This window comes from Anas acuta, chromosome 6, assembly GCF_963932015.1.
Source record: "Anas acuta chromosome 6, bAnaAcu1.1, whole genome shotgun sequence".
Classification (NCBI taxonomy): domain Eukaryota; kingdom Metazoa; phylum Chordata; class Aves; order Anseriformes; family Anatidae; genus Anas; species Anas acuta.
This window is the reverse complement of record NC_088984.1, coordinates 13841974-13863997: the sequence shown is the minus strand read 5'-3', so window position 1 is coordinate 13863997 and position 22024 is coordinate 13841974. Positions and strand designations below refer to the sequence as shown.

At 42.9% G+C, this 22024-nt stretch overlaps 1 protein-coding gene across 6 annotated transcripts in view; it reads right to left on the bottom strand.

The window, feature by feature from the left end:
- Positions 1-22024, bottom strand: part of GLI2 (GLI family zinc finger 2) — a 203995-nt gene that overhangs the window by 143410 nt on the left and 38561 nt on the right. For 2 of the 6 annotated variants that reach the window (XM_068687461.1, XM_068687464.1), the window contains exon 1: positions 14962-15101. The exons of the other annotated variants lie outside the window; for them this stretch is intronic. The gene's annotated coding sequence lies outside the window, so the exon portion shown is untranslated. Of the gene's footprint in view, positions 1-14961; positions 15102-22024 lie in introns of those variants that run through there. 6 annotated transcript variants of the gene reach the window in all.

The following is a 22024-nucleotide window of genomic DNA, read 5'->3' as shown; positions in this document are numbered from 1 at the left end:
TGACCCCACACTGACGGAAGTGGTATTACAAGGGCACAGAGCAGCTCAGGGCTTCTTCCCTCTTTCTGCCTCCTTCCCCAGCTCCTACTTTTAGAGGAAACAATACTGGGATGCCAAAGGGAGGAAGGAGGGAGCTGTGCTGGCTTTCAGCAGAGGGGATAGAAGGACAAACAAGTTCTGCCCACCCTCCTCCAAATGTAAAGCCAAAACTGGGCAGAAATCTGGGGGTTCATAAGGCTTCACCAAATGGTTCCAGCCCGTGGCAAAAATCCTATCACTCCAAAAAGTGGAAAAATAAAATAAAAGAGACAAAAAAAAGAAAAAAAAGAAAACACCAGGAGAGTTGGCAACACTGCAATAGTTATACAGGCTCTGGAATGTACAAAGACTGAAATCAGAGACTTAGCATCTCTTTTGAACTTCAAAAACAACAAGTCTCTTCAAATCACTCTGTTAATTGGCTTTAAATTAGAGTTCTAAGTTTAATGAACAAATCTTACGCATACGGCAAGAAACGGATACGCTTCTAGATTAACTTCCTGATCAACACCATCTGCCTTTTCCATATGGCAACAGCAAACCAAAGGCATGGGGAAGAAGCCTCTCTTGCCTTGCTGTGAGAGGTCAAAGTGCAGCTGGGACTGCCTGGTGCTTGGCAGCATTTCCCTGTAACACAATAACCTCAGAATATCACCTCCAATCAATTCCAGAACAGCCGGGGATATTCCAGGCACCAGCGGGCACAACTCTGCCCACAGAGGTGGGGGAAAAAGAACGAGACAAAGTATGGAAAAATGCACAATGAGAAGGAAGCTTGAGAGATAAAGGGATGTTTGCACAGATGACTGGTTGGATGTAGAAAGAGTAGAGGGTTCCTGAAGATGGAGAAGAGCATGGGAGACAGAAGCAGCATAAATAAAGGGAAAGAATGATGACCTTAGAGACTAGAGCACATAAGACTTTACCGAAGAATATGAGTGAATATTGAGAATATGAGTGACAGGCAAGAAGTAGGCAAATCATGTGCAGAAAGACAGAAAAGAGTGGCATGGGAAAGAAAAAGAAAAACTATGAACAGAGCTGGTATCACAGGAGATGAAGACACATAGACCTGCTGGGGCAGGGCAGGTCATGACATAGTGTCTAGCGTGGAAGGGAGGCATAGCACAGAGGCAGAGAGGCAGAAAATACTCAGGTAACTTGCAAGGAAGCAAAACGGAGAAATACAATAATTTCTTATGACAGAAATACACCCTGCAAGCAGCCCTGAGGAATGCAGCCTTCCAGTGTGCTCTATCACCTTTACTAGTTGGAGTAACTAGATGCAAGGATATACTTGCTGCCTCCCGTGGCGCAGGGTGTATGCTGGAAAACACTCTGAGATGCACCTGAGAAAGAGTCCCAACTGCTGCCCTCCTTGCAGCAACCACAACAGCCTTCCACTTCTATCAGACAACACCAGCGGAGTTACTGGGGGTAGTCAGAAACTATTACCACCTGCAAGGTGCCTGGCTACCCCCTCCAGAGCTAGTATTTGCCAGCTGGGTGCTCTTTGGAGGCTTTCCACCGGGTACCAGACATCAAGTGGTCCCTGAGCAGCAAGGGTGTAAAGCAGGGAGCTGCACAACAGCACCCAGCACCCTAGGTCTTGTGTGGGGCTGGCAGATGTGGCACAGGACCTACAGGAGCCTTGTGCTTTTCAGGAATGACAGCCAGAGGCCAGGTTATCCTGGGACACTCCAGGGTGCCAGATGCCAACAGACAGGCCACAGAATTAAAACATAAATGTTCTTTGCCTTTCTAAAGCCCATTTACTTTATGGGTTGTGGTTACTGGATAGGAGATGGTGCTGAAGAAAGGAACTCAAACCTTCTTAGGGCTTAGCCTGCTGATTTGGTGTTTTTCATGAACACTAATGTCACTTTAATGTTGCCGCTTCCTTACAAATAAGACCAATTTAAAAAGTATCAGATAAACTTGAATCATTTCCCCACTTCAAGTAGGTTTTCAAGTTGCCAACCTTGGAGCCTTGAACAGAAATTATCATTCAGGTGCTGGGTTAAAAACAATTATAATACATCATCAAAACATACAAGCAGACATAAAAGCTCAAAGCCAGACACAGATTCGGCACTGGTCCATGCTGAGACATGCAGGCTGGGGTACATGACTTTCCTCTCTCTCTCTCTCAGAAGTTATCTTTGTTTCTCACTTTGGAAGAGCTGAGAAGATGGAGGAGTGGGGGCTGGAGGGATGAGCCTTTTGTGGTGGATCAGGAAAACAAAGTCATGCTTGTACTTTTTCAAAGCCAATCCTACGTGTCTTATCATGAGAAATGTTTTATTATGCGAATTCCAACATGCAAAAAACCGTCAAAGAAGATAATCAAGACACTCCTGCATTCAGACTTTGTGTTAACTTGCTGCAAAAATATGGGAGGATGCCACCAGGTAAACAAAAATTGCTCAAAAGTGATGCGTCACCATTAGAACTGGTCCATGAATCTTCACTTGCTTTTTCTTTTGTTTGCTTTGTTGTTGTTATGGAGAGATAATTTTGGCAAAAGAGTTGTCTAAGTATGTGTTTTTTATGAAAATCCAAAGAAAATTTCAATTTCCTGTAATGGAATTTTCCTTGTTTTTTTGGGGGTGGGGTGAGGGATTTTTTCCCCCCCTCAAAAAAGTACTTTAGATATAAGAATATAAAAAAAAAAGAGGAAAAAAAAAGCAAAACAAACAGAAAGAACTTGATCAAGTCTTCATGCTCTAACAAGAGCAGAAACTGTTAATAACTAACATGTCAGATAAACCATCTATGGCGCCTGGCAGATTTACCAGGGTGGGTAGCAGCTGAACAAGGATTATATTAAAGCCAGGTTGGGGAACTAGCAGTTAAACTATTTACAACAAAATTAGACTAATTCTGTATCAGTAATAATTAACCTATTGACTTTTCAGCAGGTTTACAAGTAAAAGATATAAAGAAAACAAACTGTGGATATTACAAGTGGAACAGGAACTCTGCCTCCAAACAGAGATGTTCATGCAGGTTCCAAAGAGTGGGCGAAGGTGGATGCAGGAGGTTTGACCAAAAGAAAAGGAGCTGCCTTTAAGTCAGACAGATTGGAAATAGTTTTTGCAATGGTGGAAGTGAATGTTTTGTTGGCTGATGGTGACTGAAGATCTTCTCAGGGATTCACTTCCATGCTGCAGTAGTTTGGGCACTTTCAACTTTCATGAATGAAACCCTGAATACAAACCATATGCAGTGAAGCTTAATGGGTTTGCTTTATGTACGGGTGGGATGAGTAATATTGTCTTGTAGTAACTAGTCCATCTAGATGACATTGAACAGTCTCCAAAGCTCGGATAAGAACAGTCTCATTTGGCTCAAGGAATGTAAAACCTCTATTTTGAGAAATGAAGGAGAAAGGATTGCATTCTTGCAAAAATCCCTATAGCAACTGGGTTCTTTCAGAACATGTTCCATTAGAAAATTTCAGTTTATTTTTAAACATTCCAGTTCACTTCACCAGCCTATTGAATCTTCCCTCCAGAGGCACACGTGTAAGTATGTAGAAGAGAGAAGCCTGGGAAGGAAACAAGGATGTAATTAAAAACAAAAAAGCAACACTTCAATTGGCTCATTTTCCTCTACTGAACACATACACCACACAAGCTGCTATTCCACGCTGGGTAGAAACACATATTGTCTTTATAAGACTACAGTTGCCAGCTGAAGGCAGGATGCAGACCACATAAAATGGTTGGCAGTTCATAAACCAGAGAATGGAGAAAACTCCTCCAGATGGGACTGGGATAAAAGTTTCTGACAGGATCATGAAGTATTTGGCATTGGAGGGGACCTCTGGAGGTCATCCAGACTGGCCTCACACTCACCAGTAACTGGGAGTCAATTGTGGGCATTTGCAAACCCCCAAACTGTTGAAATACTGACAATCAATCTAGTAGGAGAGAGCAGACCTATAAGGGACATACCCATGAACACAACCTCGTCCACAAGCAGACCGAATATATCGGTGAAGAAAGATCTTAAAACCACCAAGACTCCTTGCAAAGAATTTCATACAAGGGAAAATGAAATGAATACTCTGAATGGAACAGCGCTTATTTCTACAAGGTGTGACACAAGTTATAATGCCACATGTGATTCCAGAAATTATTACATTTAAAAATTACATTTAAGTACAAGAGGCAGCATCTCAATTTTCAGCAGAGCAGGTCCGTCTTCTACACAGAAAAGTGAGCGTACAACGCGGTTGGCTGTTATTTCAGTGGAAAGGAATAAGTCTTTCAGGAGACAGGCTAAAGTATTCAGGAGGGTATTAAGCTAATGACAAAAGACAAGGGTGAAAATGAGCACTCATTTAGCCAGAAATCAAGATGTCAAGATTAAAATTAATCAAGGTACCAAGGGACTCAAAGAGAAGAAATTCTTTAATTGTGCAGACTCTAATGTTGTGAATCCAAGTAATAAACAAGAAGTGGAATAGCTCGTTTAATACAACAATTAGTCCTGACCAGTATTGCTGAACCTGGTGGAAACATTTACGTGAATGAAGAGGTAGAATCATTTTGTCTATCAATGCCTGGAAACAAATACAGATTGATGAAGTTTGTCAATGACAAATGACTACAGACACAGTAAATAAAGATGATTGCTCTGTACCACTGACCTGCTTCTCTATCACCAGATGGCCTAGACACAAAGATCATCTATTTTAAAGCAACCACATACAAGGCCACACATGTGGAAAGTGATTAAAATGAAGACTGTGCTTTGAGAAACACTGACTGAAGATAGTTTGAAGTTTATGGTGGGCAAACACTGGCTGACAAGTTCCACGGCGGTTGTTGGTATTAAAGCAGCTAAAGCAATATGTATTTGTCCAAGCAAAATTTGTGAGGTTATAATGTTTCTCTGTCTAACCCTGAATCAATGGTTAATGGAACATGACCCCCAGCTCTGGGATCCATACTTCAGGCAGAAAGAGGAAAATCACAAAGACTTCAGTGCTACCCATGCACAACAACAAAAGTGAGCTTAAAAGACCAGTACTTGCAGGATGACTTGATCAGTGATATTAACATATACGTAAATTGATAATAGATGCTCTTTGATATAGAGATAGGGGACATTGCAAGAACCTACTGCTAAACCGATTACAGCTACCTAATACAAATTACGTGCACTAAACCTAGAGGTAAAGCTAGAGAAATTCAGATAGAAACAAGGCTCCTAGCTTCAACAGAAGAGCACTGCATTCAGGTTGGTGAAGGACTCTCTGGCACTGCTGAGCTGATGCTTTGTTCATATAGTTTTCCCAGAAGACCTGCTGAAGACCCACCACTGGACGTGCATGGGCTTAAGTACAGGAAAGTCCTCTGATGGTATTATAGAAAAAGTCAGACTTAATGAGCACCCTGATCCTCTTTGATCCTATGCACCTATGAATCTCTGTGTTATAAATGGTTGATTTGTCATACCTTCACAGATCAAAACATCTGCATTTATAATGATTGAATCTTACCATGCCTGTCTCTGCCAATAAGCGAAATACCTACCTTCCAATTTCTGTATTTTTTCTTCTGTGATAAGACCTTGGTAAGACTCAAGTAATAAACATCTCCCAGAATGCTGATAAAGTCTAAGGTGTTTATGTCCTGCCAATGGCAATGTTGCTGAGCATACATTCCTTTACTATGCAGTTATGTCTACTGCACTACAAGTATTTTGATGACTGAGACAGATATAAAGCTGTTCACCAACAAAATATCCTGCAGTTTTTGCTTGGTGGCCTACAAGAACTGACTTCGTTTCTTGGTCTGGTGTATAACTGCTAGCATCAAAAAAGAAAGCAATAACATTATAATTGATTTAATTCTCCTGTTATAAGAGGTAAGGGAAAAATCTACCTTTTCATCCCCAGCAGTGGTGTCTCCACATCCTACAGAAGAACAGAAGTGTGGGGAAGCCTCATCCTCTGCTGCTCTGTAGTATCACATACAAAACGAGCAGGGCTCACATGCCAGCACATCTCATGTCCACAAAAGTCACTGGAACAAAACCCAGGCTAGCAATAAACTTTTAGCAAACGTTGGCAGGTTACTATAGCTCAGAGGAATGGTTTAGGAATCACGTTGTGTGCATGCAACTGGACAGCTAAAGCAAGTCAAGCAAAAGAAGTGTGTTTTGTGGTAATCAGGCTAGGGGCTGAGCAGTGGAGACTGCATTCACTCTTGTTGGATGACCCCATAGCTATTCAGATGCTATGCCAGACTCTGAGGCACAATGACTGCTGTGGCCACTATGCAACACAAAAAAGGTGCTTTTTGCTGTTTTCTCAAATAAAACACTGAAATCATTAAGGCTATCCTGAGAAGACCCTATAGGTACTTCCTCCTCCTTTGCTCTTGTTGTCTGATACTATCTAATTTAAGACAAAATATAAAGAATTAATACTATTTTTTCAGGACAGAGCCCTTTACATATATAATAACAAAAAGAAATATGGTATGAAACAAACCTTAACCAAAGTTTGATATCTGTTTAGTATTACTAGTAATAGTTATTACTTAATTTCCCTTGTAGTTATTGTACATTATTTCTGTTGTATATTAATGCATATGATAATTACCTTCTATCTCTGAATCTTTTTTCTGCGTACAACCTTGTTGAATTCTTCCTAGAGAAAATAGCCAAAACAAGATAAGTCTTTAACCTCCCATCTACAAAACCTTCCCTGCTCCCAACGTTTCATATGCTCTTCCCCTCTAATTACCTCACTCCCCCACAACCATCTTCTCAACCATCATAGCCCTTCTCAACTCTCCTTGCCCTGTCTCTCTGCCTCCTTCTCTTTTTCCTCAGAAACCCAGCCTGCCTCTCTCAAAATGAAATCCCACTTGTGCCTGTAACTCTCATTCCATCTTCCTCTTCCCTTCACAGCTAAGCTGTATGCAATCTTCTGTACCAGTTACCTCTGGGATTTCTCTCTGCTAGATCTTTTCCACATTTCACTCAAGACCGACCTAGTTCAGACCTGATTCCCTCCACCCACATGGAAACGGCAACCTGCCTCTCTGATAGCTTCTTACAGGAACCTGGCCACAGACCGAAGGTGGCCAAGGGTGCCAAATTCTGCAGAAGTGGAGAACGTCTTGTTGGTTACTCGAGTCTGCAACCTGAGGCAGTCCTCAGTTTCCTCCAACCTCACTGTAATTTTTTTTTTTGCCTCTAGGCCACCTCTGACTCCTGTTTCTTCCTCCTGCACAATGGCTCCAAGAGTTTGGCATTTCCTTGTGCTTCCTGCCACTCACCTACATGTCTGAACTCAAAACACCAGCCTCTAAGCCATTCATTTTCATTTACAGCAAGTTCCTTTACATTGGCTCTAATGAGTACAAAGCTGATTTCACAGCCATTCAGAATGTGGGAGCAAAGAGCATTTTTCTAGCTTGTCACTTTGTTCCTGTCATTTTGCTTTACATCCTTTGATGGCTTGGTCTTTTGTTTTGCTTCGACTATTGTCTCCTCTTTCAAAGCCCTTCAAAGCCTACCACACTACGCTTTCAATCTCATTGGCTTCCGGGAGACTTCAGCAAATGCATATGCACTTTCTTCAATCAGGGCCTAAATATGTGTCATTTGAGTCACTTTGCTCAGATGGACCAGAGATACCCGTCTGCTCCTAATCTCTTTCATACTTGTTTTCACCAATGAAACCATTGACTTTGACCATCTTCTGCTCTGTGACAGGTGTCCAAGATGAGAATCAGATCCCCCTGGAAAATCATGAACCAGTGAGTGTACCTGTTAGGACACATTGTTCTGATCTTAGGAGAAATACTAGAGGGCTTCAGTTAACTCTCATTGCACTGTATTTTCCCCCAAGTAAGGGAACAATCATTTTCCTAACTAATTTCTCATAAATCAGCCCTTCCCTAAAAGAATATATATTTCTAATACTATCATGCTCTCTGCATTACACAGTGTCAGGGAAACTCAACATTCCAAACTAAACACTAAAAATACTGAACCACCACTCCAGGTTGATCCCATTTGCTCTCATAACCTAGCACTTGACTGAAAAGCATGTTAGGCTTTTATCTACTGAAGAAATGAAACACAGGTAATCTCCTGTTTCTAGTCACTCATCTGAGCCAAATTTTGTATGGAACAGGAGGGGGGAAGATGTCACCAGCTATAGAGGCCCAAATGACTTCTTGTCTTTAAACCATGTCCACAGCTACACAGTGTTTGTTACCACTTTGTCCCCTTGGGCTTTTCCCAGCATTTCATGAGTTAAAATGAGACAGCTCAGCACGCTTTCTATTTTGGAGCCAGTATTTCCACTGCAAACTCAGATTTATTACTAATTTATGAAATGTTCATTAGAGTAGCTGAGAAAATGTATCTTTTGAGAACAAATAGAGTTGGCCATCCCCAAATCATTAGCAGCAAACTGAGAAAAAGTTAGATACCTTCCTTTAGCACTCCTATAACTGAAGATCAGTCTTTATTTGTATGAATACACCCAGACAAATGCCTTCGGAGAAATGGACCTGCAGCATGCATAGGGTTGGCTTTTCATTACTGCACGCCACTGGGATTTTTAAAGCAGAGAACTGGTAGTTGTGGACATTCATTAATGTTTAAACCTTCCCTTTAGCACTGCTCAGTGTAGTGACATGAAACAGACCCAAAGCCACGTGGCTCCTGTCGTGTCTTTTGGCTGGGACCTGGACAGGACCACTCATACTGTGTGTCTTGGAGAAAACACTACCAGCTTCTGCCAGACCTGTGGCCTTCCTGGTTGCAGCCCCTACAGCTATACAACTGCCTCGGCAGCTGAAGGCGTATTTCAGGACCGTGAGAATCAGCAATCAAAGGAATGAACCGTCGGTAACTCCAGCACCATATGCAAATTGCTGCTTGTATGAGACCTCAAAGCAAACAACATCGTGTCTAAATAACTCCAGGGAAAACACACAGAGGAAGAGGTCTATTTGTTACAGGAGTAAATGATTCCTGTCTGGTCAGGTGCAAAGTAGCAGCTCTTGGTTCCCAGGACATGGGAGACGGGGGACTGCACACACCAGTGTTCCACCCCTCTGTGCCTCGACACTCTGCATCTTTGCCAAGAATCGTGACTGTATTACTGATAAGCACAACCATCCATATATAATTAACTGTGCTACCTGCACAGCAGAGGAATAGAATAAGCTACAACCCACCGAGACAAGCAATAAAATAAAGGCCCTGAAAACTTTCCATTACTTAAGAACCTGCATCTTGGCGAGTTCTGTTTTTTATTTTCAAGTCCCTAACCCTGGCACCACGCAACGGTGCACAAGAAACAACTAGATGCTAAAACAGAACTAAATATTGCTGGGTCTGTTTTGCTAGCAGCAAAGTTGAGAGAAAAATAAAGTGAAGTAACAAGGAGGGTTTTTTTTTAATTCAATTTCATGATACAACATGAGGATGGACAGACGGATAACTAGTCAGCCTTTCATTCACATCCATCTTAACATTGAGTAAAATGGTTCTGAAGGTACTTTTTTGATATGTATTCACTATACAATGAACTAAAATGGCTAGCTTCAAGAAGACGCTTAAATTTATGTGACCTGAATAGCATATGATATTCCCATATATCCAATAAGGGAGTTTTACTATACACCCATATAACACATTTGGTCAAATTTCCTTTGTCCAAGACACTCCCATTGCCCAGTGGAGCAGCCCACAACACCCCCACCTCCCCTGCCCATCGCAGCACACCAGGTACTTTTCTTGCCATCCCTGCAACACTTTTCAGCATGGTCTGTTGTGCCTTCTTGGAAGGGGATTGCGCCATCCCATACATCTCTGCTGTATCAATACTAATCCCCAGCATCCTTAATAAATACAAACACACACTGTTCCAGATCTCTGCTCCCACAGCAGCTTAACTTTGCAGTGATATGTGGTAACAACAATCAGAAAGGCACAGAGCTTTTAAAATAGTTACCCTATGCTAGCAGAGGAAATACACACAGCCAGGTACTTGCAGTCACTTTTCTCATCTAGTTTTGACTTTTATTGGTCTTTGGTCCTCTGAGGGATCACAGTCTTAACCTGTTCCTCCCTCCCACATTTATTTCTCTGACCCATAAAATCCCTCCACCGTAGCTTCCAGCTTTAAGTTTCACCTTAAAAAGGACCCTCACTGTGGAGGAAAAAAAAAAAAGCTCTTTGATTCTCCAAACCTTCCCGAAGCTCCCTGATCTGCCAGTAAACCCCCGAGGCTGACGCATCTCACCTTCGATATCCAGCTCCTTTGTTCTGCAGAGGGAGCTTCTCCGTTATGTACCCCTGTGGGAGAGGCTGGAAGATTTTGCCTTGCAGCTGCCCAAAGAAGCTTCTACCTGCCTGGTGAACATTTGAAGCTCAGAGGTTGACAATTCTGCTGTTCCACCAACACCAAGTCATGCCATGATGTGACAGTTACATGTTCTCTCATACAGGCAGACTCCCCAAATTGTCACAGCGCTGCCTAAGGACTGTCACGCTGCAACAGACAAATGGTCCCACTCATCCAACACCCTGTCTGACAGCAACCAGTGATGGATTCTTCATACTAAAATACAAAAAGGTCATTTTCATTGCCTGCTATTAAAGCAAGGGAGCAGAGGGCAAGGAATTTTCCATGCTGGGGCAGCAGATGATCTCTTTGTGCTGTGCAAGGTGAAGTGAGAAACTGTGGGGAAATCTCTGTCACAAAGCGCAAGCTCGTTCGTTCATCGACTGGAAGTATTTTGAGATCCTCAGAAGAAAGATGACACAAGAGCACAAATTATTATCATTAGGGCTTCTCTGGATTCAAATGCTGTAACCAGAAATACTACTACACATTCATACAAATGTTTCAGTGTTTCAATCTCTCTTGAAACTTGCAGAGCTACATGCTAATTTACTAAATGCACCATAAACATCCTTTCACTTTTCAAGTTAATCACAATTGCCTTACAGGAGATTAACACCATAAAGCACTTTCACAGCTGACGTGCCTTTAAAAAAATTCCCAGAGTTAAACTTGTATAAATAATGTAAGTGACATGGAATATAATTATTAAATGTTGTCATTTTGGAAGAAAATTAATTAGCAATAGCTGTAGCTGTCTTGTGTCTATTTAAGCAGTGTGCATCTCAATTAAAATTTAATTGCAACAGATTCACTCACAGCAGGGAAAAGTGATGGAACTGAGAAGCAGCCTGGTTCTATATTGCTGTCTACAAGGCAAAGTGTAGTAGAAACCGGGGGGAAGGGGAGGAGAGAGGCAGGAAGGTAAGACAGCAAATCCACAGAAGCACGCTGCTAGGCAGCCAGGGCGCTCAGATGCCGTGGGTGCTGCTTATTCACAAAGCAGCTGACTGGTACCAGGCACGAGCACAAACAGAAATAAAACCAGCTGCTGTTGGAAGAGGTATTGCTTCACACCACAGTAGATGTGCTCACGTACCAACTGTGTTACGAGAGACATTACTGTGCCCTTCGGTTTCAGTGCCTCCTTGAAGTGAGCCTGGAGAAACCCTAAAGGTCTGGGCAGGACTGAGTGGGGCTTTCCTTAAAGAGCAACCAGAAAGACCTTGAAGACAAAGTCTTGAAGCTGCAAGTCACTAGAGGTATAAAAATGTGTTTTGAAGAGGAATAACTCCCTCCATGTGACACTGAGAAGCAGATGTGCTTCTACATCACTTTGGAAATCTTTCCCAAAAGAGACAAAATATGACTTAAGTACAACTGTCATTCAAATGTAGAGGATTTTGGATGTCATTGTGAGATGTCTTAAAGAAATTATATAGCCAGAAGGAGTTGGGAACCCAACCCACCTCTCATGCCCATAGTACAAAGTTCTCCAGAGCGTCTCTCAAGTCCAACAGCCAATTCACTACACTTTTGAACAGAGAGTTTTTCCTCCGTCATGCATTTCTCAAGACTCAAGTTATCTATAACTTACTTACTTGAATGAATAATTCACATCTCAGACAAAAACAAAGAAAATCAAGTATTGCTTGTAGGTGCCTAGGATGCAAAGTATATTGGCAAAAGATCGTGCAGAATCCTGAGTTCATTTATGGTAACTAAATAAAATAGAAGCAAAAAATGTTTTGGCCTTAAAACTTGTGCTAATTGGAAAATACATGCTTGAACTACATCTATATTCTTGAAATATTTATTTTAGGATTTATTCAGTTTCCAAATGAGGCAAATATATTCCCTACAAATTCCTAGGGCACGTTCTCTGTCACCCTGAAAATCAAGTTATATTGTTTCTGACTGACATCATAATTATAATGTGAATTTACAGCACTTGATCATTTTGTTGATGATGCTAAAGTCATAACAGAATCCAGCTCACTCTTCTAGCAGTACGTGACTCTGCCCACTCTTAGAAAATGTAGCTTTCTGCTGACAAGAATAGGAATAGCAAGCTGACATGGTATATTCATGTTAAGAATAGATACTGATGATGATGACAATTGTAGTAACAATAACAGTACTGTCACAGACCTGTAACAATACTAAGTTATAGGTATGATATAGCCATAATGAAATTAAGAGGTTAAACATTTTTTAAAAAAGATCTGGTTTTCACATAAACACAGGCAAATCTAGCTGCTGCTTGGATATCAAAGGCTTAGATTAAAAGTGAAAATAAGCATGCACACATGATTTAATGTGAGAGCATAAGGAGACATGTGCTCAGATGTAAACGTGTTATACTTCTCTAGAGTTAATGATCTGGTGACGATGTGGCTAATGTGATCTAGTACCAGCCCATCACTGCCTAAAGGCAGTCGTATCTCAGATGGAGCCAAACTGTTCCTGGTACTGGCAGATGGTAAGACACAGGGCACGAGGTTCAGATAGCAGCTTGAGAAGTTCAGGCTGGACTTCCCAAAGCTTTTCCTCTAGGGGTGTCCTGCAGTGCTGGAACAGGGCACGCCAAGAGACTTCGACAGGTTTTGAAAACCTCTTAGAGGTTTTCAAGACTCTACTAGCCACGCCATGGCCAACTCAATGTGGTGTCGATGACAAGCTCCTCTGGGAATGAAGGCTGGACTGAAACCCCCTGCAGGTCTTTTCTCCCAGAATTTCTAGGGTTCTGGGATTCTACACAAGTGGAATTCAGAAATTTTGGCATTCTGGAAGATCATTCCATTAGCTAAGGACCCCGTGTCACTGCTTGAAACGTTCAGCATCGACCAATTTTAGAGTGGCTGTTCGAAAGACCACCTGAACCAAAGTACATGGCAGCTACCAGGCTTACCACTGTGTCCTTTTGCTAGAATAGTCTCAGCTTTACATGAGCTAATGTGAGAGAACTTGCATCAAAATGTGCATCTGATGATGAACAAGCTGAAACATGAACTCGAAGTATTACTTCCTTCATTACACAAAACAAAACCAAAAAACTCACAGGGAAGAAATGGTTAAGTTTCAAACAAGATGATCAGCAACTTCTTTCCTTCTACAAAACAATCTAAATATGAAAAAAAAAAAAAAAAAAAAGCCTAGTTTACAAAAGTCTGCAATATTTTTTAAAGGTTATCAGATGTTTTCTATCTCAACATAACTAAAACCAAAAGAGACAGCCTCCTTCACTGGAACGTACCCTGATCAGATAGATCTAATGCAGAAAGCACGTGCCTCTCTGTGTACAGCACTCATATACAGTTTATATATAAGCTTCCTGAATGTTTTCAAATGCACTGAATAACAGGGTGTCATTTTTAAAAATCTCTGTTCAGTTTTCTACTTATTAATATATAATTATGTGCAGGTTTTCCTCTGTATACTTTTGTCTGCAACTAACTGGGACTTGAGGCAATTCTTGTTTCAGAAGTTTTCCAGCTCACCATAAAGCTAAATGCATATAAACTTCAGATCCTGAATCAGACCGCTGAGCATACCTTTCATCACGTCGCATTATTTGGTCTTCATTTAGCTGTCACAAAAACATTTCCTTTCGTCTACAGATTAATTACAGCCTCGTGAGGTTTCAGCACAAATACCTTTGCACATTGGAGCCTCTGCAAAGACACAGTGATTCATGCAGTATCTATGCCTCTGGAAGGGAAAATAAAGCTGAGGCAGGACATGCAAGCTGTGAGTGGATCCGATATCAAAAGAGCCGGAGCCTCCCGTGAGCACCCAGCCATACCAACACAAATAAGTTTCTGCACGACTCGTGCAGGATCCACAGCTGAACGCAAACCGCCTCTTTAGTTCAGCGCTAAGCTGATTTGGCTACACAGTTCATTCATCGAGGACCAAAGATGACAAGGCAGGAAGCGTCACTCAGTAATGAATTATACGCGACACAAAAAAGCCACAGGTGTGGGTTTAGAGGCTGTGCACGCAGCCGCTGCAGCCCTGGATTCCACGTAATCGCTGTAAGTAACTATGGAAAATGGACAGTGGGAAACTCTGTAGAAATGCAGAGAGCGAACCGGTCCAAGAACACATTCCCACTTGTTCAAAGCAGCCAGCCACACCACTTAAACATGTGTCGACTGTATCTGATGCCGACCATGTCAATATGTTAGGTCTGGACGGCGAAATACAAAGGGCGCGATTCTTTGCGGTGCTGGCACCGCGCTGCCAGCGAGCTGGCTGGGGCTGCTGCCCAGCTGCCTGCCCAGCGCCGGCAGAGCTGCAGCAGCTCGTGCACCACCATGGCCAGGGGCTGCCTCTGCCTGCTGTGGATTGGGGTGCCCTGAAGCATGGCCAGGTCTCTGCTTTCCTCTGCCTTCTCCTCTGGGGCAAGCTAGGAGGCTTCACCCACCTCTCAGAGCAATGGGGATGGGAAGGAGAGGGGAAGAAGCAGGAGGATTTTTACAGATTGAAAACCCAAGTGTATACGCTACACAAGCCAGAGCTTCCAGTACCTGGAGATGCAGCAGAGCAGGTCCCAACTTCTCACCAGATCTGGACACAAGCTTCCAAAAAGTCACTTCTTCCTGCCAGGAGCTCCCATAAAGCCATTTCAGCCATCCTCTCCTGATAATTTCTTCCCATGGTGCAAGCTGAACTGTTTCACCACCTGCTATGGGTATGCACGAGGCCACCTGTGTGGCCCATTAGGGCAACGAGGGCTAAGCAAGATCCAGGTGAACTCATTGCTACAATCACTGAGAGCTAAACATACCAGCAAGGCTGATGTTTACTCATTTTCTCTCCTCGAGAGCAAAACATCCTTACCCTGGTGGCAAGTCTGCTCATTCCCCATTCCTGCCACATGAGAAATCTCTCCAAGTGGTGACTTCAGGACAAAAAGTTCTCTGCTAGAGCCCTCAAAATAAATGTATCCTTGCTCCACACTGTGACCTGCCTAGCTGTTCTCCAAGGCAGTACATTATCTCCCCTGAAAAACCACGTACGCAGCTGGTCAGACACACAGAGATCTCCAGACTAGCATTTGCTGCTTCCTCAGTGACATTCAGTGTGTTTTTTTTTTTTTTCACCCTGTGGTGGAGAGGAGCTTTGTTCTTTGGTGTCAACCTTTTTCCCCTCCTCAGGAGAGGTCCATCTGCTGCGTGGGGACCCCGTGGCTCCTGGGCAGGTACCCAGCCAGCTCCACCCGGCCACCAGGGATGATCCCAGCAGTATTCTGGCCTCAAAACCACGCAGAACAGCTAGTCCTTTCCAGTGTGATGTCCTTGCCAACAATAATCAACTGGTGTTTTGGAGAAATCACCAAAAGAGACTTTTTTTTGTCTGGCTTTAAATGGTATTAAATATTTGCAGCCCTCTTCAGTAACAAAGGACACAAAGAAGAGGGAAAAAAAAAAAAGTCTTTGGTTGGTTTTGCTGAATTTGGAGAGGTTCCTGGATCAAAGCTGAAAAAGCTTCAAGTTTATGGAAGACGCATTAGCAATGCTTAGTGAGGAAAACGCAGTGAACTGCGTAAGAAAGACGACCTACCAAATCCAGAGGATTTAATCAATGGACAAACTTCAGGAAGAACAATTCACCACGAGGAAGTGTGCTGCCAGCCTTCAGACAGTTCAATGGGAGCCATTCTGAACTCAAACCCAAGGCAGGTCACAGCATGCAAAACACCAAAAAGAGAGGAGATATATTTTAATTCATTAGACTGTATTTTACAAGAAGTGGAGCCTCTGGGGAAGCCATTATTCTCGTATAGATGTACTCCTGTGAAACAGAAGAAAAAATACCTAGACTCCCTGATGTGAGAGGTCAAACAATTACAATTTCCTTAATTTCATATCCAGTTGGGAAATTAAACAACAGAACTATGAAAGCTTTACACTTCATTTTGAGGAAAGTGGCAATTTAAATTAATTTTTTTAATGCCATAAGAATTGATGAGTGAGTATGGGAGGGGGCTTTTCCCCAGTGACCTTCCCCACCACCCTTTTTAAACAATCTTGCTCATTCAATGGAAAAATAAATAAATAAATCCAAGGAACACGAAGTCTTTCATGAAAGACCGATTCCTTTGAGGACAAAGCACAAAGTGTTGCTTCTCATGAAGCTGTTTTATTTCATTAATAGTCTTCTCTGCACAGCTCGAGCTTTTTCCACAAAGTGCTTCTCTGATGAGGGGTTTTAGTCTCTGGAAAGAAGCAGCACCCATTCCTAGTCTTACATGATATGAGAACAACTTACAGGATGACATGGGACCATGAGGCCCACAGTCCATCTAGCCTTGAGCTACATGTCTCTTCCAGGGCAGCTCAGTGGAAAGACTTTGTCTCCACCACGACCCCATGAGCTGAATTCATGGTCATGCTTTTCTGATTCCTACAATGTCAGAAAATGTTCCAAGAGCTTTGGTAAAGAACTTGTTCAAGGTCCTGCCTTTAGACATGGCTCCTTCTAACCCTGGAGCAAAGTAAGCTCCTGTAACATAGGATGAACATAGAAGACAGAACCGGAGGATATATCAAGAAGCCTACGTGGTTGCTGCACTGGCTGCAGTCACGGCATCCCCGCAGAGCACTCTGATCAGAAAGGGTTTGCAGTGAGTCAAACACTCTCAGTGCTACACCACACACAATACACACAAAACTTGGTGGCAGCAGCCAGCCCGTGAGAGCTACAGCCAGGAGGAACATGTGATTAATAGAAAAACAATCTAACGCTTGACACAGAGCACACAGGCTCAGAGTACTGGACTGCAGGACAAAACAAAAACAGAAAACAAACATTAGCACTTGCAGAGACACAGGGAAAACAAAAATAGAGTCTGCACATACAGCTGGCCATAAGGGATAAAGATGAGAAAATGAACTGACAAACCTTACTGTTTCACTCGGAAAAAAAAAATAATGTTTTTTTTTTCTTTCTCTCCAGAATTAACCCGTAGAACACCTACTAGCAGGGCTCAATGGGTGCTATTACCCTGAGGCTTGAGAGATTATTTTTTAAAATGTTACACCTAAACCCAGCAAGGCAGCAGAACTTAGGTTACAGAGCTGCAAACTCTGGCACCCACATGTGACTTTGCAGACATTAAAGATTTTCTAATTAAAGATGAGACCATTTGCAAGACAGACAGTTCCAGTTTACTGGCAAGCCTGCTGGGAGACAGGACCGAACCGCAGCTAAAAGCACGCGGGGAGCAGCTCACACGTGGGCTGGAGCAGCACGGTCAGCCTCTGTCCCTGGACACTAGCACAAGCGGGAAGGAGGAAGTCACCAGCTGTAAGCAGTGAAGACCAAAGTAGTTTGTGTCCCAATGCTGCAGGCAATTTAAGAAAAAGCAGCTGTACCTACAGTTACGAGGATGTAGAAACTTCCAGTCAGAGGAGGAAAAACATCAGCCCAACATTTGCAGACTGCAAAACTCTTGGTGCGCATCTGCTCGGACAGCCCCTGGGGACCAGCTCTCCTCCTGGAGCTGCTCGCCAAGCAGTCCGCCTCCAGCTGCAGCGTAATCCCAGGGACTGATAAGCAGAAGTGTCTCACTGCAGAAGCAAGACTAAGTGCAGATGAAGTAGAGTAAAAATCACTGCGACGCCAACAGATTTTAAATAAATAAAGTCTAAGGGATGGTATTATTTAGGCTGTGTAGTAGCTGGCATGCAGGATTACCTCCAGAGGCCTGATGGGTTGATCAATGGACATTTTTGCTGTACTCTCCCTCACACAGATTGTGTTCAGCTTTATGCCCCACTGGCCATCCCAAATGCAGCCTGTCACAGCAACTGAGCAGGCAGCTTACACCAAGCTAAGCCTGGGATGCTGTGATCCCATTTTGCCTCTTTCTCCCATCTTGCCTCCCCTCCTTTTGCGGTCAAATTAATTCAATTACAGGATCAATCAGTTCAGGAAACTGATCCAGCCAAACTCTTGATTCTATAAAACAAAACAAAACACACACACAAAAAAAAAAAAAAAAAAAAAAAAAAAAAAAAACACCTTGCAGAGAAGAAGTCCTAAATACGTCCTTTTACACGAGTAGCAGAGATGGGAAATTTTGGTGTAGGTGGATGGCTCAGAAAAGCGCATCCATGTGCCTCCACAGGGCACCTGGGACAACTTTTCAGCCTCTCAGAAGCCAGCATTCATGCTGGGGGGACTTGTGATAGTTTCCAGACAGTGCACGTGGGCTCCAAGTCTCTTCCCAAGTGTCCCTGAACATGTGTGATGTTGACCAAGAGCATCCCCAAGTGCAGCAAGTAGGAAAGTCCTCTGCCTCCCAGGAGAGGCCACCGGAGAGCAGCTGGAGTACACCACAGTCAGCAGGAGAAGTGCAAAGCTCAAACCACTCCGCATTACTCCATTAACCTCTCCTCACAGGCTGTGTTTTTTTTTTTTCTTTTTAATAAAAACTATTTTTAAACCACTAAGTACTGGTGTTAACAAAACTGCAAAATGGATAGCGGGACTTTCACATAAAGCTGTGCTGCAGGAATGTTTGGGGCCATAAGGCACTCCTCCTTGGTAGCTGCTCCTTTGCGTACCTTCTTCCCCTCAGCCCAACAGTCCATCTGCTTCATTTCAGGCAGTTCCCAAGGAAACTTCTGGTCTTTGAGTAACACAAAATTTAAATTTTAGTTTAAAACTAAACTTATCCAAGAAATAACAGCTTCTTGGGGAGGCAGTTGAATTTCTGAATTGTTTTTTTTCCCCCAGTGACAGAAATCCACATCACCTAAACCTGTCTCTTCAACATCCCACAAGCAGCCAAGACTGATGCCTAAACTATTAAATATCTAACTCATTCCTTAGTCACATTAAACTACTTTCCCCTTCCAACTGGGGTCACTGAGACACATGGATGTGATGGCCCTGCAGGTTGAGCCTCACCATTTACTCCTGGCAGACCCTGTACCAACAATAAAGCTTTAGAAAGCTTTGTTTCTGCACCTGTGAAATAAGGAAATCCATGCTTACTCATCTTTGTTAATATTCTTTTGTTCGTGTTTTGTAAATGTTCTTAAAGAGCATTTATCCCACTACGGAGCACTGTGCAAAGCATTAAAAAGTTCCTGCAAAGTACACTGCGTAGGATCCATAAAACAACACTGCTTTTATCTTTCTCTCTGCACACCCTCCATCTCCCGCGTTAGCATAACAAAGAAAATTATGTTTAGGGCATCAAAACAGATTTTTGGAGGGTAAAAGAACAACAGCCAGTGGGCTAAATATGTAGAAGCAGAGTAATCAAAGCAGAGGAAATAGACTGGTGGTGTCTCAAGTAAATCTCAAAGTTTTCCAAATTAAACATTCTTGGAAACTGATATTCTCGTTCTCCTAAATCACTGCTCATGGCTGAAAATCCTGCTTCCAGAAAACCATTTGGCGGCCCTTTTTGTGCAGCGAGGTACGCAAAGAATAAAAATCCTGCATCCTGGAGTTTTTATTGTGGTTTCTAAAGAGTTGCACCACAGGAAAATCTCAATGGAAAGTGCAGTTTTCTATGGATGACAAAGAATTATTTTTCCATGCACACATGCACAGGGTTTTCTTGCAGGCTCTGAGTGCAGCAGTCAGGGAGGAGCGACTTTCCCTCCGGACAGCAGGCAGGGTGTGAATGTGGAGTCAGTAACTCACCCACGCGCCGCTCTATTTCCTGGATTTAGTGAGTGGTCTTTGTTGGAGCTGAAAGGCTGCAGCTGGGGTGGAGGATGCAAGTTCACGAGGGGTTATTCAGCTCCAGACAGTCTTCATAAAAGCACAAATAAGTCAGAGCAAACTTTTAGTTTTTTTTTTTTTTTTTTTTTTTTTTTTTTTTTTTTGCCCCCCCTCAAGCAATGAACTTCTGAACTTTGTTTTTGTGAGTCAAGATATGACAGGACAGCAGAAGACTGTGAAATTTGCACTTCACTGATCTACGCAGCCCATAATTCACACAAACACACGCAGAGCACACCAGTTTCTCCATACTCCTCAGCAAAGATTTAATCCTGGAGCGGGTGGCTGAGGTCTCCTGTTACTTAGACAGTTACGTTCTCCAAAACATACAACTGCATGTCTACTATCTCTGGAAACAACTAATACTTTAAAGTGCCCTGTTTGCATCCAGCCCAGGAACAAAATACACTAGGTGATGTATTATCCTTTCTTTTTTATTATGTACCTTTGCTTCATTGCTAATGAGTGGAACTAAATTGTTCTTACAGCTGCAAGTAAATTCACACAGGGGCGAGTTTTATAACGGGGAAAGCTCTAAAATACTGAGGTCACAAAGCAGAAAGGGAATAACTCAGACTTTTATTGTTTATTGGCTACCTGCTGATGACTGCTTGGGCACCTCTGTTTAGCTCCTATCCGAATGGTGACCTTCAGAGCAGCCTTATGTTCACAAGGTTTCAGCCACATCATTCTGCTCCAGCAAGGCTGCAAACCTTAATGGCTTTACACAACTCTATTAGCAGCATGCTAATACGTCGCATAGGCACCGACATGCACATGATGGTGGTCAGGAGCCTCCTGTCACAAGAGGCTTCCAGTGGAAAATGTCAGGTTGTCCAAACTGGAAATGTCTGTGGCTGTGCATCAGTTTGAGCTAACCGCTCATGGGGTGGGTCAGAAATCTGCCTAATTTCTCGCCAGCTGTCTGGGCAGACAGACGAAGCCTTCATTTTTTGCCATTCCCAGGCAGCCCCACCTCGTGGGCTGTCTTTTGCAGCTGGGAGCCCAGATGCCCATCCCAGGGTGCTGGCAGGAGCAGAAAGCTTGCGAGCTCCACGAGTCCGAGCGTAAGACTGAGCTTGGGGGGGAGAGGGAGGGTTAAGCCCCCTGCTCTGAGAGTCAGGGCAGCCAGCTGCTCTCTCTCATTTTGGAATCATCAGCTAAAACCAGTTCTTTTTTTTCCTTCCAGAGCAAAAAAACGTATGGAATTTCCTTTCCGTGAGACACTTTTAAGAGCTTTGTTGGGAAACAGAGTAAATTTTCACAAAATATTTCCCCCAAAAGCAGAAATGTCAGTTAGCACCAGCTCCAATTATATGACAATTCCTTTCTCATCAGGCAACCAAATTCAAGATCCATCTTACCCTTGAGCAACTCCCTCTAAAACCTTTTTTTTGCCCCCTTAGCCAAACACACAAGCTCCCAAAGACTAAAGAATCCTGCATGCAAACTGCCTGGAGAGAAGGTGGTGATTCATAACACAAGGGAAATGTGTGATAAAGCAGAGTAGCTTATCCCAGCTGTTGAAAGGGTTGTGTAGAAATCCATGCAGTGCTAAGATGCCAGGTTTCCATTTTCTCCAGATATTCAAAGGGAGAGATGAAATCTTTGCATCTTGCCAAATTGTAGCCCAACTGGAATGTGTGCTGTTGTTTTGACAAACTGCAGCTTACTAGAGAAAACTTAATTTTCACATCATAAAGTTTCCTTAAGCTGGCTTCGGGCTTCATACTTGCAAAACCTCAGCTAGAAAAATGTTATTCAAAACCAGGAAAGTTTAGGGACACCAGCATAATTCAGCATCTGAACCGCATCTCCGCAATCTCAAGCCTTGTTCGGCAGCTC